At 45.8% G+C, this 17,109-nt stretch overlaps 1 pseudogene across 6 annotated transcripts in view; it reads left to right on the top strand.

Moving 5' to 3' along the window:
- LOC148715336 (small polypeptide DEVIL 4 pseudogene) overlaps nucleotides 1-16,980 on the top strand; it is a 19,274-nt pseudogene extending 2,294 nt beyond the window's left edge. The window contains exons 4-7 of one of the 6 annotated variants that reach the window (XR_016396051.1): nucleotides 1-8,867; nucleotides 9,796-9,847; nucleotides 9,999-10,125; nucleotides 10,730-15,913. The exon at nucleotides 1-8,867 is cut by the window's left edge and continues 194 nt beyond it. The product of XR_016396051.1 is annotated as a small polypeptide DEVIL 4 pseudogene, transcript variant X3 (transcript). Of the gene's footprint in view, nucleotides 8,868-9,795; nucleotides 10,126-10,729 lie in introns of all 6 variants that reach the window. The other 5 variants (XR_016396052.1, XR_016396054.1, XR_016396049.1 and 2 more) reach the window with 5 other exon arrangements.
- Nucleotides 16,981-17,109: the final 129 nt, after the last annotated feature.

The raw sequence follows: 17,109 nt of genomic DNA, 5'->3' as shown, positions 1-17,109 counted from the left end.
TTATTGCTACGTGATCATCAATATGCATGCATGATCAAACAAATTATTTGCATTATGTCTTTTGATATTTACATTATTTTGATGATGTCATACATTGTCTATATTACAACCCCAATGGCCTTTTTATTCTTTTTTTTTCTTTTTGCTTTGACGGATTCTTCATATAATACGCGTACGAATACACTCAAGAAAATCAAACACAGCGCGCGGAGTGCCAGTGGCAGCTTCCCCTCTCCTGACCACAGGGTGTATCCTGAGTGGTGGGCCGCATAGGCAGCCACCCAGTCAGCCGCCCCGTTGGCCTCTCTGAATGCATGCTTGACCTCAAAGGCCACCCCATCCCTCATCATCATCCCAATATCCCGGATCAGAAAGTGGTCCGTGCTCTCACCACTCGGACCCCTCCGAATCCACCTAATGACCGTGGCCGAATCGTCCTTCAGAATGATCAAACCGGCTTGCAGCACCTGCCGCGCATGGCGAAGACCTGCCCAGGCAGCTCGCAACTCCGCCCCCGAAACTGATGCATCGAACAACTGGCAGCTGCCCGCTGCCCTTATCCTGGAGTGAGGGTCCCACATAATAAAGTCCGCACCACCTTGCGTACCTCCATCCAGCACCGATCCGTCAAAGTTGACCTTGAGGAAGCTCGTGGGTGGGGGCTCCCAGGTGAAAAACACCGTCCGAGGAGCTGCCTGAGCAGAGAGGAAACCCCAGTTGTCTCGAGCTGTCAAGGGTATATCTGAAGGGAGGGTGGGTCTGAACTCCATCGCCAGTACTCGAGCGGTCTCCGCAACAAACCTCGGCGACATTCTGCACTCGCCGAAGGTGCGAGCGTTCCTTACCAGCCAGATCTGATGGGCTATACATGTCGCTTTGATGGCCTCCTGATATGTCCAAGGACTGGCCAACCACTGTCGTATCATCTGTAGGAAAAGTGGCCTCTCACGCCAAGCCTCCTTCGAAATTTCTATCCACTGCCATGTCGACCTTGCCCATGTGCACTGGAATAGCACATGGTCCACTGACTCCTCTGCACCGTAAGTCCCGCACTCTGCAGGGATCCCCAAACCACGCATGCTCAGTACTGCTCTCGTTGGAAGGCGGTCCTTTTCTCATGTCACTTTTCATAAAAAGAGTGCTGCTCTCAAGTGGAGCCCGGACCTCGAGATCCAAGTGCAATCCGGCCTCCGCTCATGCTCCCGCTAGATAACCCGGGGATAGGTCTCCCAGTCTAACACTGGCCCTGCTGAGGTACCCCAAACCCTGACGTTTGGCCCCTCACATCCTGGTACTGGAAGGGATCGGATCCTCTCAGCAAAGTGTACCCCGAATAACTGTCGTAGTCTGGCCTCGTCCCACTCTGCCCTCCCTGGTGCTAGGAGGTCGCACACCCGAAGCCCCTCTGCTGCCTCAGTATCCACCATGATCGGCCAGCACATCAAGAAAAGGGTATCCAACCATGGATCGTTAGTCACATCAATGCTCCGTCCATCGCCTATCAGCCACCTGGTATTTGCCGACACAGTCGGCAAGTACCTCCAATCTTGCGCCACATGAAGGAGATCCGGCGGCCACTCCACACCATCTCTGAGCCCCCTCGACCATATATGGCTGCCATCACCTGACTCCAGAGCTCGTGTGGCTCCAACAAGAACCAAGCTTCGTGCCGAGCAATAAAAGCCTCACGCCTCTCCAGGAGGGACTGCACTTTCAGATCGCCCTCACTGATGGGAAGGCAGACCTGCTCCCAAGCCACCAGATGCACCCCATGGCCTCCACCGTGAGACCCCCATAAGAAGCTCTGGAGAAGATGCTCGATCCTCAACAGAGTCGTCTTTGGTACCACAGTGTTGGCCATGATATATACCGACATGGATCCTAACACCGATCTGACCAATGTCAGTCTCTCCAACATGGATAAAGATGACGCCCTCCATCCCTCCAACCTGCTCTGGACCCGCTGTACCAACTCTGAGCATTTTGCCACCCGTAGTTTCCAGCCTGTGATTGGGACTCCCAGGTAGATCAGTATTTCCTCCTGCTCTGGTATCTGCAGTATCCTCTGGATCTTCTGTCTGACTCTGCTCTCCGTGCTAGGGCTGAACTAGATGACTGACTTCAGAAAGTTCACTCTCTATCCGGACGCCGCGTAGTAACCCGCCAGCACCCTGCGATGGAACCATGTATCAGAAATCCGCGCCTTGGTCAGGAGAAGACAATCATCAGCAAAAAGTGAGAAATAGGTCCAACCCCCGGTGCTGGAACATAGGCCTCCAGCTTTCGGCTGGTGCACACACCCTGCAAAGCACGAGACAAGATGTCGGAACAGATAATGAATAAGAAAATAAGGGACATCCCTGACGCAGCCCCATAGTGGACTCAAAGAAAGCTGACGGTATGTCGTTGAGCAAGATAGAGAACTTTGGCCCTCGGACACACCTCAGGACCCATCCAATCCACCGCCTGTGGAAGCCGTAAGCCTTCAATGCCGCCGAAGAAAGCTCCATAAGCCCTCTCCATATCAGCTTGACTGCCATCAAGCTTCGCCGCTTCGGTGCTCGCTGAAGATCCCATATCATCTCCTAGGCCAACATAATATTGTGGGAGATGTTTCTACCAGCTACAAAAGCCCCCTGCTCTTGGTTGATGATGTCCGACAATAGGGGCTTCATCCTGCCCACCATTATTCTCGCCACAACCTTGTACAAGGTTGTGCACAAACTAATGGGCTTGAAGTGACCAGGCTCTACTGCCTCATGACGCTTTGGAATGAGCGTGATGATGGTGGCCTTCCAATCCTCAAGCATCGCTGCCTGGGTAAATAAGCACTGCACAGCCTCAACCACAGCTTCCCGAATGATACCCCAATACTTCCGAAAAAAGAAAGAGAGAAACTCGTCAGGTCCCGGAGCCTTGTCTGCTGCCAGAGCCCAGACTGCCTCCTGCACCTCCCATGCCGACACCGGCCGGACTACGATTGTATTCTTGTCATCATCAATACCCACATCTGCCCTCGGAAGGTGGTCACCAACATCAGAGTCTCCATCCTCCGTCCATCTGGCGCAGAAAAAGTCAAGTAAGACCTGTCCGACGGCAGGCTCACCCTCCACCCGGTGGCCGGACCCATCTCGCAGTGAGTGGATCATTCTCCGTTGTCTCCGGATAACGTTGAAAGAACCTAGTATTACAATCATCCTCACTTACCCACTAGATCCGAGATTTTTGTCGCCAGAAGATCTCATGCTGCCGTAGTAGTGAGTGGTGGGTCGCTAGAAGCCCCCGAAGGTCGACCATGTCATCCACCGGGAGCTTGCCTCCTAGGTCTTCTTTTCTTTGCAACTCAGCAATCGCAGTTTCCACCTCCTCCAATCTCCGAAAAATGTTGCCCACAACCTCGCGATTCCAACGGCGAAGACACCTCTTGGTCATCTCTAGTTTGCATGAGACTCGTTGCATTGCATCCCCCTGCACCAGGACACGCCACGTGTCGCGAGCAATATCCCAAGACTGGGGTTACGATAGCCAAACCTTCTAAAAGCGGAAGGGGCTGTGATGACAAGGTCTCGATGAAGTGGAGATCAGTAACGGACAGTGGTCCGATGCAATCCGGGGTAAATGACTCACACAGCAGGTAGAAAATCGAAGGACCTAGTCTGGGGACGCAAGGGCCCTATCTAATCGCTCCCAAACCCTAGCGCTGCCGGATTGATTGTTGCACCAGGTAAACCGTGGTCTCAAGCAACCTAAGTCCACCAAGCCGTTTCGCGACACAAAGTAGCAAAACTTTCTCCTATCCATGAAGACTGCACCTCCCCTCTTGTCACTCGCACTCTGGATACAATTGAAGCACCAACTACCACCGTCGGGATACCCTGGGCGATCAGATTGGTGATCTCCTGCCAGAGGGCTCTTCTAACCCTGTGATCCATGCTGGCGTACACACCACACAGTACCCACAGATCAGCGTCAGGTTCCAATACAATCATAACTACCTGTTGAGAGGAGTTGTGGAAAACATCAATTGTCGCCACCCCTCGCCTCCACAGGACCAAAATGCCACCAAACAACCCCGAAAATCGACTGCATAGGTCTCCCAGTACCTCCCCAGGCGCCGCCATCTCAGTCGGCCGAGCCCATCGCCAGATTACCGTGTCTCACAAAGAAAACAAATTACTGGACAGTGGACCTGCACTAGCCGCTTAAAGGAAGATATGAAAGACGGCTTGGCCGCCCCCTACAATTCCAGGCTAGAATCTTTATGGATCACAATCTGCATGGTCGGCCTCAGACTCATCCTCCCCCTAGGCCTCGGGAACTGCCTCAAACTGGCGGCCAAGGCTGCCCTGCTACTCATCCTTATTGCATACACCGGATGCGACACACATGACTGCCGCCCTGACGCATTGTACGATAGTTGGGTGGTCCCCATCTGCCCTGCCAGCCATAGCTCTGCCCATAGAGCAGTCGCCACTGCCACTTGCGCGCGTGAGTCCCTCGCGGGGCGCCCCTACTGGCTGCACTCCTACCGCACCATCTTGTGGCGTCAGTGGTGCGGCAGTGGCTCGGCCGGACCCTCCTCCAAGTGCGACACAAGATGGCCCCTGGCCTCGTACCCACCGAGGGCAGTCTCCAACTGCTCACCCAAGGCTGGGGTCGGAGAGCCAAATCGGAAGACCCCATCTGGGCCTCTCCCAAGGCCCTCATGTGCGTCTCACGGCCGCAACTCACCCAACATGTCCCACGTGAGGAGGATCTGACCTACAGGCGGGGGGTCCCCCGTCCTAAATCCAGTCCCTGACAAGATGGCCCGTACTGGAAAGGCTCCGCTGGTGCCTCAGGGTCCAAGATCAAATCTCTCTGGGCCTGCAAGTCCTGCTCGGCCTGGGTCCCCAGGCCCGAGGCTAACTGGGCTTGTGGGCACCCCACGGACTGGGCCTGTGGGCCCACCAAGGTCTGGGCTCGCGGGCCCTGTTCCTGTGGCGCGACCAGGGCCTGCGGACAGGCCTAGCCCGACGCAACTAGGGCCCGCAGCCATGTTGCAAGGCCTCCCCGGGGCCCCGACTGGGACCACGTAGCCCGCACGCCCCGAACACGTGGCTTGACCACGGCGTGCGACACGCCTTGGGCCGCGACCGCCGGCCCACGTGCCCCGCGTCGGGCCCTGAAGGGCCGGGCGCGCTGGGCCGGCCCAGCAGTAGCCAGCTGGGCCACCCTACCTGGGCCCTGTAGCGGGCCGAGCCCCGCGGACGGCCTGGGTCGCTTGTTGGTGTCGGCACAGGCTTCGCTCGCCTTGCTGGGCCTCGGGTCAGCCCGAATGGGATCCGAGCTCACCCCTGGCTCACGACCCTGGATTGGCTCTGGGTCCTCCGACTCGGCATAATCGAGATCGTCGACCGAGTCAACCTAGAGAGGGGCAAGAGGTTCTGGGTACGGCCCGTCCCCCCCACCAGCCCGTGGCGATCGGCGACAAGCGACTTTCGCTGGCTTCTGCTAGCCGTCAGTGTCCGCCGGGGACAACGGTGGGGTCGGGCGAGCTGCCGGCGATGTTAGCTGGGCTGGGGGCGACTCAGGCCCGGTCGTCTCCGGGCGAGCTGCCGGAGATAGCGGCCGAGTCGAGGGTGACTCAAACCCTGGTTCGAGCCCGATCGTCTTCCTCGGCTGTGGCGGTCGGTTTTCTCACGACGGGGTTTCTGCCGCATCGCCACCATCCAAGGGCCATAAACTGGCCCTTGGGTCTCCACCCCGGCACCGGAAGGCGGCGGATCAGGCCCGCCCCCTAGGTCCACCACCACCGAGGGCCAGCCCTTCTCCGGTCGAGGGGTCACCCAAAAACGGCACGCCGCCTCCAAGTGACCCATCCGCCCACATCGGGGGAAGAAGGTCGGCACATTTTCAAAGACGAAGGGCTGCCATTGCACCTTCGTCTTCTCCTGGATCAGGACCCTCGGTATAAGGGGTGTGGTGGAGTTGACCGCCACCTTCACCCGGGCGAACCCCATTGCCCATCGCTGCTAGGTGACCCCATCCACCGCAATCGGCCGGCCTGCCCGGGCCGCGATATCGAGGATGGTCGACGTCGACCAATACTCCGACGGCAGGCGAGGTCGGCGAAGCTACATCGTCACCGTTTTCACGGCGTCCTCCCCTGGCTCGAAGTTCGGGACCCAAGGGGCTATGGCGAGGAGCTGCCCTGCCACCACCCACGGTCCATCGTTAAGGTCTCGGTCCGCCGTCGACCGGAAACGCAAGGCCAGGTAGTTGTCCGCTAGTGGGACGACCACCACCTCCTTTAGCTTGGCCCGGGCAGCCACATCCTTGGCCACCCATTCCGCCGGAACGCGGCGGCCAAGGCTGCGAACTACGATTGCCCGCCCGTCCCACTCCAGCCGAGCCGCCGCTATGGGTTCCTCCGGTAGTGTCATGACTATTGGGAAACGGCGGCTCAGCCGCCCCACCTCCGTGGCCGTGGGCCATTGAGTCACCCATGGCCCCGGCCTCGACCAGGCGCCAGAGTTCTCCCCACGCCCGTTAGTCTTACCGTTGCCTTTCGCCGCTCCCTCCATTTCCTTCACCACCGGTTGCTTCCCCTTCCGGTCCATGATGGTGAAGTTGCCGCCCTGCAAGGAAGAGAACCGTTAGTGAAGAAAATCGAAGGCTCCCCTGAGTCGTCGGGCTGACCACGAGACCCCAGCCGTCGTGCCCCCACCGGGAACTGGGGCGATGCTAGTGCTCCTCCTTGCCTTGACCAACGACGACCTCGCTGAGCTCTTCACTAGTGGAAACTAGCCGTTAACACCTCGGAGGAGCTTCCCCTCCCCAGAGTTTCTCTCTCTAGAAACTAGCCATTTTTGAGATCTCTCCTTTTTTAACCCCAATGGCCTTTGTGAGGGAAAATCTGCCTATTGATGAACTCTGTAGATAATAACATGAGCTGTACCATGTTAGCATTTTCTTCGATTGATTTATCATTTTATTAACTAGTTTTAGTCAGCAGGATGAATACTTTTTGATTGTAAACTTTGCCTGAAGTTATTCACCACACTGACCCTATATTCTTTTTTGTGGTGTCTATCCCCTTCTACCTCCTAACATAACTAAAATGCTGTTCGATTTGCATGATTGCAAGTTGCTGTCACACTCATGGACTACTCAGAACACCTACAATCATGCATATAGTGTTCATGATTTTAAGGTAAGAGTTGATTTTGATGCCTGTAGGCTTCCCCATGAGATCTTAATAGTAGTTGGAGATTTATTAGTAGCAGTATTCTTGATTTAGGTGCAGATGGCCATAGTTGCTGTATTTTTTGATATAGTTCATGATTATACTACATAAAATATTTTTATCCATTTGTATCACTTTGACTAGAAATTCTAATATGCACTTTAAGATCTAAATGTTACGTTCCAAAGGTAAATCTTTAGAATAAACATTGGAGCTTTCAAACTTATGACATTGGATCTATTATTGTACTCCACGTGTGTGTACATATGCTTCCTTTGGCAAAAGTGTTGACACTTGGAGTGGTATATCTAAAACATTTTTAAGCAAGTCATTACATTTTAATTCTTAACTACTTCAAGTGTCAAAATGAAGTTATAGTGTTTGGAAACTTCTAGCAATTTATCACACCTTTCCTCCACATCTACATTGAAATCTGAATTTCTGAAACTAAAATCCATCTTACAGACAATTTTGCAGGTATAATTAGATTTTTTGTATGATTACTTATTAACTAAAATTTGCAATTATTGGATAAATTTTTATTCATAACATGTTTTGTATTCCATCATGTAAACTGTTGTATTTGGCTTATTTTGAATGATGCATCTCCAATTCATAAGAACCTTTATAAGCAATGAAAGTGCACATATATATGAATAAACAATAAAATGATCTACCCCAATATATAGATAAGCTTGCAGATAAGGAGATGGGCATTGGTGTATATATGGTCTCATAACTTATTTTATTCTTTTAGTAGTTGTTAGTAGCAGAATGGTGTGTTATATTACCTTTATCAAGATAGAATATTTGCACTGCTATGTTGATTTTAGGCCTCAGGCACAGTTTTCTTTTTGTTTTGGGGGAAGAGCTATCTATTTATGTTGAAATGTAATAAGAATTTTCAACTTACACGGAGTACTCATTTACGTATCTGCCTCACACTTCCAGATAGTAACATTAATATAGAGTGCATTTTCAAGATCATTCTCCAAAGATGATGCACATTAATCAATTTAGATTTAATAGCCATTAATTTTAAAACATGATGACTTTATCTTTTTGGATTTGGAATGAGTAAAGCTCCCTTGTTTTATTTTTGGTTGTAGCTGTTAAATATAAATTGTATGAGAATCAAGCTGCTGGATTAGAAATCATTAATTTCAGATCTAGTTTAAAGAAATGCCTATTCTTAAGTTTGGATGATTTTTATAGTCTTTGGACATGATATAATACGCTGTTGTACATAATCATATGTCTTTACAGTCTTTCCCCAAGGTCATTTAATAACTGAGTTACATCTCCAATGCTGGTAAATGACTATAATCACTTCCATTTCCCCGACATCCATATTCTCTTTTTTTTTTTTTTGTGAAATTAAGAAGGTGCTTCGCTAATTCTAACTGGTGCCTATACTGAGTGTTATATCATCTTGTCACAGCTTACAATTTTCCCAAGGTAACAAAATCTATCATCAACAACATCTATTACATGCTTTTTAGATTTTGGTTGCGACCATGCCATTTTTTGCCTATTTAAATATACTGATATAAGTATGGTTTTCAGGGGCGATAAATGGGCAACAAACTCAGTGAGATCAGACCAGGCCAAATTGTAGGAGGGCATATGCATCTACTGGGTAAACCTGACATGCCCTTGCCTATCTGTCACTAACACTTTGAATACCTGACATTATAGACCTGCTTCAATGCTTCACAATCCTACGTCAAATCTTGAAATACATAAGATGGGGATTTGCATGAGTTGTAATGTTCTATATTCTGGCAAAGCATGAAGACATTCTAAACACCTTCAATTTTTGTCATGTCATGTGGTTTTGTGGAGAAGAATGCTATATATCTATGTGCATACCATTTGCAAGCTTTCTTAATATACTTTGAGGGAAGGGGTGTGAGAGGGATCATGAATCGGCATAATGGGATGTGTTTCCAGTCTTTAAATGTCTCCTACATGGATGTGACCAAGTTTGATAAAGCGAAGCCTTTGGCATGCATCCAGCAGGATGTTTTTTCTTCTTGTATTGGAGTAAAGTGAGAAGTAGATAATAATCATAATATCATTATTTTGGATCCTAATTGAAAATAGGTAGGAAATAGCAATTTTACCTTACACATCTCTAGCAATCCATAGTATTCAAGCATGCTAATGGTTTACAAAAATCCTCTTAACTCTTAAGTTTGCATTATTATTATTTTCAAGTTTTGGAAACAATACAATAGACTATTCTGCATGGTCAGTCCTTCACATCACCCAAGGTGACTGATTTTTGAATTGTAATTAATATACTCTAATCTACTAGCATTTTTCCATTTTCTCATCAACAATTCTCTTCTTCCAAGTTATGTTAAAAGCTCCATTGGCAATTAATATTGGCCCTGGTAACAACACATCACTCCAATGCATGTGATAGAATTGCTTCACAGTATGTGATTTCCTTTAGGTAATGATGTCCACCGCTACAGACATTTATCACACTCTTCTATAATTTGTTTCCAACCTCATCATTTATGCTAAATTGAAATATGTTCAAATAAGTAACTTTGCAGGGGATAACTGGGAAACATATTCACTGGATTTAGTCGGGTCAAATTGTAGGAGGTAATGCACCGCACTTGCAAAATTGCTGTAAGTAAACCTGTCATTGTGTGGTTTAAATGGGACTTGCAATTTGAATAGGTATTTGTATGCACTTGCTTTAATTCCCTGCTTGGTTTTATTCATTTAATGATGACCTTTATATTTTTCACAGCATGTTGTTCGTGGAGAATAATGCTGCATTCAACATGCGTGCCATGTATGCGCAAGATTATTTGATAAATATGTAGGCCACCTTTAGGGGCATTGCAGTGGACGAAATTACCAAGGGAGTCAACAAGGTATTTCTCTTACTCTTCTAATGTCTTTTGAGTAGATGTAACCATGCTTAGCAAATCAAATATCTTTTGCATGCCTCTTGAGTGGATGTATTTTATATCATATAAGTTGTAAGAAAGAAGAAAATAGCATCATGTTTTGGGTTATATAGCTTATATTAGAAATAAGCGAGGCTAATGCAACTATACTTTCCCCATGTATATCTTAAGCCACACACTAATCAGCTATTTATACAAGGGAAACTGATTGGCCGACCTTCTTGATGATACAACCACCTCCCTTTCCAGTTTCCACCCATATGTCTAGGATTCTAACTTCCTAGTAATTCACAGGGTCTTGTAAATTCTGATGCTTCTGGAATTATTTTTCAAAGATGTGATTAGGAGGCTTCGCCCTGCTCTTACCCAAAAATAAGCCAAATACTGATCGTAATGAGGTCTCAAATATATGTTGAAGGATCAAACTGATTATAAAAAGGTGTCAAATGATGATTAGAAGGGACATTTTATTCTGGAGGTCGTAGCCTTGGAAGTAGACTCCATATGCCAGCTATTAATTGCAAGGCTAAGATAATTTATTTGTTTTTTGTTTATGTTTATGTTGCAGAATATGTAGTTGGTGCTTTGGAGGAAAAGTTATTAGGGACAAGCTATTAGAGTTGCATTGGGATCTGTTTAGCACTAAATCTGGGAAGCTGAAATGATGATCGATTTTTTCATAAGAACCAATATTCAAATTTCGAGAAAATCCATTCCTTGGTGTCTGGAATGCTTGTTATATAGTGGTAAGTATGCAAAGTTATCCTTTCTCGCTTGAATTTGATAAGCAATCACAGAGGAGCGTTAGCTAATGCAGGTGAAAAGGATCATCCTGTGGCAAAAGTTTCTGATGGTAGCAATGACTTGGGTAGTAGAGAAGACAAGCATAGAAAGAATTTCATTTTCAAGTGAAAAGTGAAATGGCACTAAAGGCCGTTAAGCAACTTTTGAAAAAACAAATATGTTGTTCAAGTTTGTGCGGCTTTTGTTGGCCTTCACCCTTGATTTCCTCTTAAGAGAATCCAAAAGTAGTTTTAGACTTTTTATCATATTAATATGAAAAAGATGAAGCCATAAGTAGGCCACTTCTTTGAAATGAAAAAAAAAAGTAACTGTTGTAATCCTCTGCAGATAGTATTAGTCAATTCTGTCATATAGATTGATAGGAAAAAAATGTCACTACTTGAAATACTTTTCATATATTACAGCATAACTTCAGGCATTTATAAGATTGGTTAGATGTGATGGGCTCAAGGTACGCGGTACCGACTGTATCGACGTACCGGTGGGCATCGGTATCGGTACGGTGCCGAACCAAACCGAGCCGAACCGGTACTGTACCGATGGGGCTAAAAACCAAAAAAAAATTGGAGCCGGTATAAACTAGTCGGTTCGGGCCGGTACCGAGTCGGTTTGGGTCTGTACGGGCCGGTACGCATCGGTACCGATCGGTACGGGCCGGTACGGTTCGGTACCGAAATATGTAGCTGTACCGTACCGGTAGGATCCGGTACCGGTATGTACCGGCCGGTACCGGCCCGTACCGATCGGTACGGCAGACCATGGATGTGCTATTGTTCATTCTCTTGGACAAAATTTTGCTGGAGAATATCTAGTGCAAGCTTGGCTCAACATTTGAAGTAGGTGCTAGCAGCTCGAACTTATAACTGATACACGAAAGTCTGATTGACAGGAGCAACTAATTTGTTTTCTATTATGGTTAAGTTTATTTATTATCATTTTTTCCTTTATGATTACATATTTATTTGTTTGTTTTCACCATGCTTAATATTCCTATATTCAGATAAAAATCAACATTGCATTCAATTTTTTTTTTCTTGCAAGGAACAGACTGAATGACATTCTGATTAGAGCATTACAACTACATCATTAATCAAACAATGAATTATTTGTTTATATAATAATAGTTAATACACTTTATTTTGACAACTAACATGATATTTGTATTATATATGTATCATATAGGAAATTTGCACTTATTGCCTTGAACGCCATGATTTATGATCTATCTTAGTGGATGCATTCAATATTCTATGCATGGGACCCTGCCTATGTTGGACATCTTCTTCTTGTTCTTTTTATTGTTCTTATTCTTTTTGCTTGGAATCTTTTGCGCTAACTAGTAATTTATATTACCAGTATTCTACATCTTCAATGCTTGTATTCATTGAATCATCTTCTTAATGATGTTGTTGATAATGGTTAACACCAAGGTTCGCCGTTTCGGTACCACATTAGCATAGTATCAGTACAATACGGTACGGAGTTTTTTTCGGTACGCCATCCGTACCGGTTTGGTACCGGTACGGTACATTACACCCGATACCCAATCGGTATGGGACGGTACACTCGGTACCGAACCAGTACGGCATATCATGGTTAAGAGTTAAGACACTATTAGGACAACTAACTTGATAATTATATTATGTAGGAAAGACTGCACTTACTGCATTGCTGTTACGATCCATGATCCATGGGCTAGTGGATGTATTCAACATTCTACTCGTGGGGCCCTGCCTGTTTGTTGAATATCTTATTCTTATTCTTATTCTTATTGCTTGGAATATTTTATGCTCGCTGGTAATTTATTTACCAGTATTCTGCATGTTCAATACGCATACTCATTCAATCCTCTTTTTCTTTTTCTTGTTGCTGTTGTTGTTGTTGTTCTTATTCTTATTGCTTGTGATCTTTCATACTCACTGGTAGTTTATAAACACTAGTATTCTGCATGTTCAATGTGTGTAACCATTCAATCTTGCTGCTGCCACTGTTGTTGAGTATACTACTTGTTAATGATGTTCCACATTAACACATCTTGGCCGCTATATGTGCAAGAAATCACCTGACTGTCAGGGTGCAATCAAGAGAAAAACAAGCCTAGATAAAGGAAGCATGTGCTCGTCTGTCCCTCTGACGTTGTCTAAGATCTCCAATCAATTTTTTGAAATCAGAATCTCTTTTTGAGTGCTTGTGACAATTGACAAATCAATGTTCATGTTCGATCTGTTCTTGTCTTCATGCGCCCCTGTTTCTCTTGCTGTGTCCAGATCCTCTGCCAATATGTTCAGGGTGATTTTCCCACTTACATGCATGAGGGAGATGCTCTTACTGGCGATACAAGACCATGTTTAGTAGTCCAAAATACTTCTAATCTTGTGATTTAGCTGTTTCTAGCCATACTTGATAGGAAGTTATGTTGCTTTGATAGCTGGATCTTGTCTAGAAGCACAAAGTACAGCAAGAATAGGGACCTTAAAGTGGTCAAGTATTAGTAGCAAGGATCTAGGAAAGAAGCCTACTAAGCCTAAGCAGTGTCAAAGGCCTTCACGGTAGTTTTTAGGGTCCCATTTTTTTGTGTCACACGGAGGTCATAGCCTTGAACTATTTTGTAGTCACACTAGTTACCTGGATCTGTATGGCCCATTCTGTCTTCTTTTTATTTTTCCACTTTGGTACGCCTCGTTCTTTGTCATCCATGGGTATATTCGCTGTCTCTCAAAAATGAAGCTCATGTTTAGGTAATGCTTTTCTTTTCCCAAATTAAAACCCGATAAAATTGCTTGGCACTAGCACAAGCACATTTCAAGTTGTCAAAGATCCCGTATTTATTAATACAAGACAATTTGAAGTATAAAATAATTTAAAATGTGTTTTTTGTTATGTTATGAGAACAGTGTACTGTTTTGAATTACTTGTCATACAAACTAAGGTCACCCAACTATGGTAACATAACAACAGTACAAAAAAGTTCACCATTTATTATAAAAATTATAAGAGAGATGTACATTTACACACTAACATGTTATATATATATATATATATATATATATATATATGCGTTGCACTTGTTGCTTGTGCTATGGGAAAGTCAGATACTAATAGAACTGCAAGAAATTTTTTTGTTGGAAAAGCTCGATCACTATCGCTCCTTGTTCGTGTCATGTGTGTCTGAATCCGGAAGACTAAATGCATGATGAGTTGCATTTATTAAATGCATGGTTTTATTATCAATTTATCATGGTGCTCTAACTACCTTGGTTTCAGCTTGAAATCATGTAGAAAAACCCTTCGTCAAGCTGTCTATACCAAATATTTTCCGATCCGTCTTGGTTGCAGCTGATATCCCATAGATCAGTGTGCTCCCTGTCAAGGTGTATCGCAAGAAAGCTATAAGCTATAAGGCAGATCGGCCATTGCAACGTCGTAAAAGATATTTTCGTAAGAACTCCTGCACGAGCGCACCGCACGAAATCTACTTATTTCAAAACGATGAAACCAGATTGGTAACGGAATCCTCTTGGAGCAACAGTTGACGACCGGAGACACCGGATAATATCCATCATCGCATCATCGCATTATATATTCTTTCCAAAATTGGCAACCCAATTATTAGCCGCTGAAACATTTCTACATCCGCTTTATTCTCATGTGAATGTGATGTTGATGAACGAAGGCAGTCATGGTAGAAAAATTTATTGATAGGTTGTAGGCCCACGTACACCATAGACTAGTATTGTCCGGAGGTGTTCGTGGATGAAATTTGGAATTTGAATCCATCAAAATAATCCGACAAGTTTTCCAAAGAGGCCCTAAAAAGGATAGCGGACAGCATGTAATCAATGATGGCTATCATATAGTAAAGCTAATTCCCCTATTTCGTTCAAACAGTCGGCTGGAAGCGGCTCTCTTTTATTGAGAGGGGAGAGTTGCAAGGAATCAAGTTGGTTTTGAATCTTTTGATTAATATTTGATCAAATCGTTGGTTTAAGAGCTCAGAGTCTGCCGGCCAGCATTGCTGGGAGATGTAAGCTCTCTTTTTTAGGAGCCAATAAACAAAGGCCTGTGAATGGAATCTGAACTGTTTGTACTTGAACAGGAATCACGAGGACAGGATTTCATTAATTTGCTTGCCGCAATTACAAACAAACTAAAACAGCTGATCGTTGGTTGAAAATGAACGTTTATTTGCATGATCTTAGCTGTTCTCCTGTTTCTATGCATGTGGTTTTGGTCCAACGGTTGATGGTTACTAATTGGACAGCCTAATTAAGAAGGCAGAAGCGGTTTAGATTACCATTGATGGGATCTGATAGCAGCCTAGCTATGTACCATACGCAATGCTGTTTATATAAGGCCCGTGGACATACTAATCTCTGGCGACAACGAATTAAAGCGACGAGCATTGCTCAAAATCTGCCATCTTAATTAGTTAACATATTAATGGGACTGCCTCCCAAATTAGTGTATATATATATATATAGGCTCAGTGAGTTTGGAGGAAGAGAGCGAATGAGACGCAAGCGAAAGGGAACTACCGAGTCTAAGACCCTATCATGGTCTTGGTCTTTGGTTGAAAGCTAATTAAAGTGAGTGAAAGGGTTATAAAGTAGAGCATTTATTTATGAGGTTTTAGGGTTTTGTTCCCCAAGCAGTCATCAAATTGCGTGAAGGTTGGTGGATGGGGATGCATGTGGGGATGGGAGTTGGGACTCCCAAGCGGGGGCTACTGGGAGCGCGGCACCGCACGCTCCTTGGTGCTTGCTAGGTGTCTGTTTCGTCGACAAAGACGTGGGTAGTCGGACGAATCTTGCTCCATTCCCCCACGCCTCTCCCCTCCCACTTCCTATAAGATGCTCGCCCGACAAACCAACTGCAGGCAATTAAAGGCCATCCTAAGAGATAGAGAGAGAGAAGCCTGTCACTAATTTGTTTCATCAGCAAGTGCCGAAAGAATGAAGCTGAACAGCCAAAGAAAGGTGTCGCATAGAGGGGAAGGAGGTGGTGGGCTGGGCAGAGCTATGAGAGAGCAGAAGGCCAGGCTCTATATCATCCGCCGCTGCGTCGTCATGCTCCTCTGCTGGCATGATTAACCCTCACACCACGCCGTACGGCATTTTTTTTTTTTTTTTTTGGTTTGTGAAAAATTCTGGGCAAGGGCAGAGAAGTTTTGGTTAGGCTTTTCTTTGTGCATGCATCGATCCAAATACTAGCTCTTTTTTTTTTTTTTATCCTTCTTCTTCTCCTCTCTTTTGGGGTCCACTTGACTCCCGGTCCTTCATTAGGCAGGCGAGGATGGACCGATTTTGGAAAAGATTTATTGCGCTCTTATATTTAAGCATTTAACCATGGTCTCTCCTGCACGCGCATGAATCTCATATGTATATAGATGTCTAGATGCATAAACTGAATGCCGAGGATTTGAATGATTTTTTGAACGAATGATGGATGGGAATGCTGATTTGGTTTGTAGGGGAGAAAAAAAAAGAAGAAAAGAAGCTAAAGATCACTTTTCTGCTAGCGATCACCACTCAGTTTACCAGAAGATACGGTCGCCGATGATCGGCTAAGTAGAGGCAGGGCCCAACTAACACCACCGACTTGACCGTGTTTGGCCCTAATCCTTGACTGCCACATCTCGCAGGAACTGAGGTGATCGCTGGGATTAGTCTAGTTTCTAAAGTTGGATAAGATTTTAGTATGTCACTAACTCGTCTATGATTGTATTGACAGCTCTACCTAATTATGAGAAGCTGCTTCCACATAATCTAGCATGTCTAATAAGAGTTTTCTATGACTAGTCTCTCCATTTGCGCATTTTAATCTACAATTACCTCTCACCTTAGCTAATCTGTAGAAGCCTGGGTATTCCCCTCCTGGTCCTCGTCTTCCACAACTAAATCCTGATTCTTGCCGGGCATAGGTTTATGAGTAACTTGCTCCTGGACTAACATCCAGAATGTCCAGGCTGCAAGACGCCATCATCTGCACAAACTATGATCCTGCATGCTGATGCTTCTTTCTGCCAGCAGCCCTCTCAATGTTCCAACTCTTTAACACTGATAAGGGCCAGTGCAATTAGCCTGATTGATTGTTGCACCAAGCACGGATAGGACCTAACTTGTTTTGACTGCACCAACTTAAGAT

The sequence above is a fragment of the Phoenix dactylifera genome, chromosome 1, assembly GCF_051530095.1.
Source record: "Phoenix dactylifera cultivar Ajwa chromosome 1, Ajwa_hap1_PhDact_Kaust_v1.1, whole genome shotgun sequence".
In the NCBI taxonomy this organism is placed as follows: domain Eukaryota; kingdom Viridiplantae; phylum Streptophyta; class Magnoliopsida; order Arecales; family Arecaceae; genus Phoenix; species Phoenix dactylifera.
Note: the sequence above shows the minus strand (reverse complement) of the source record. Positions and strands in the feature narration are given on the sequence as shown.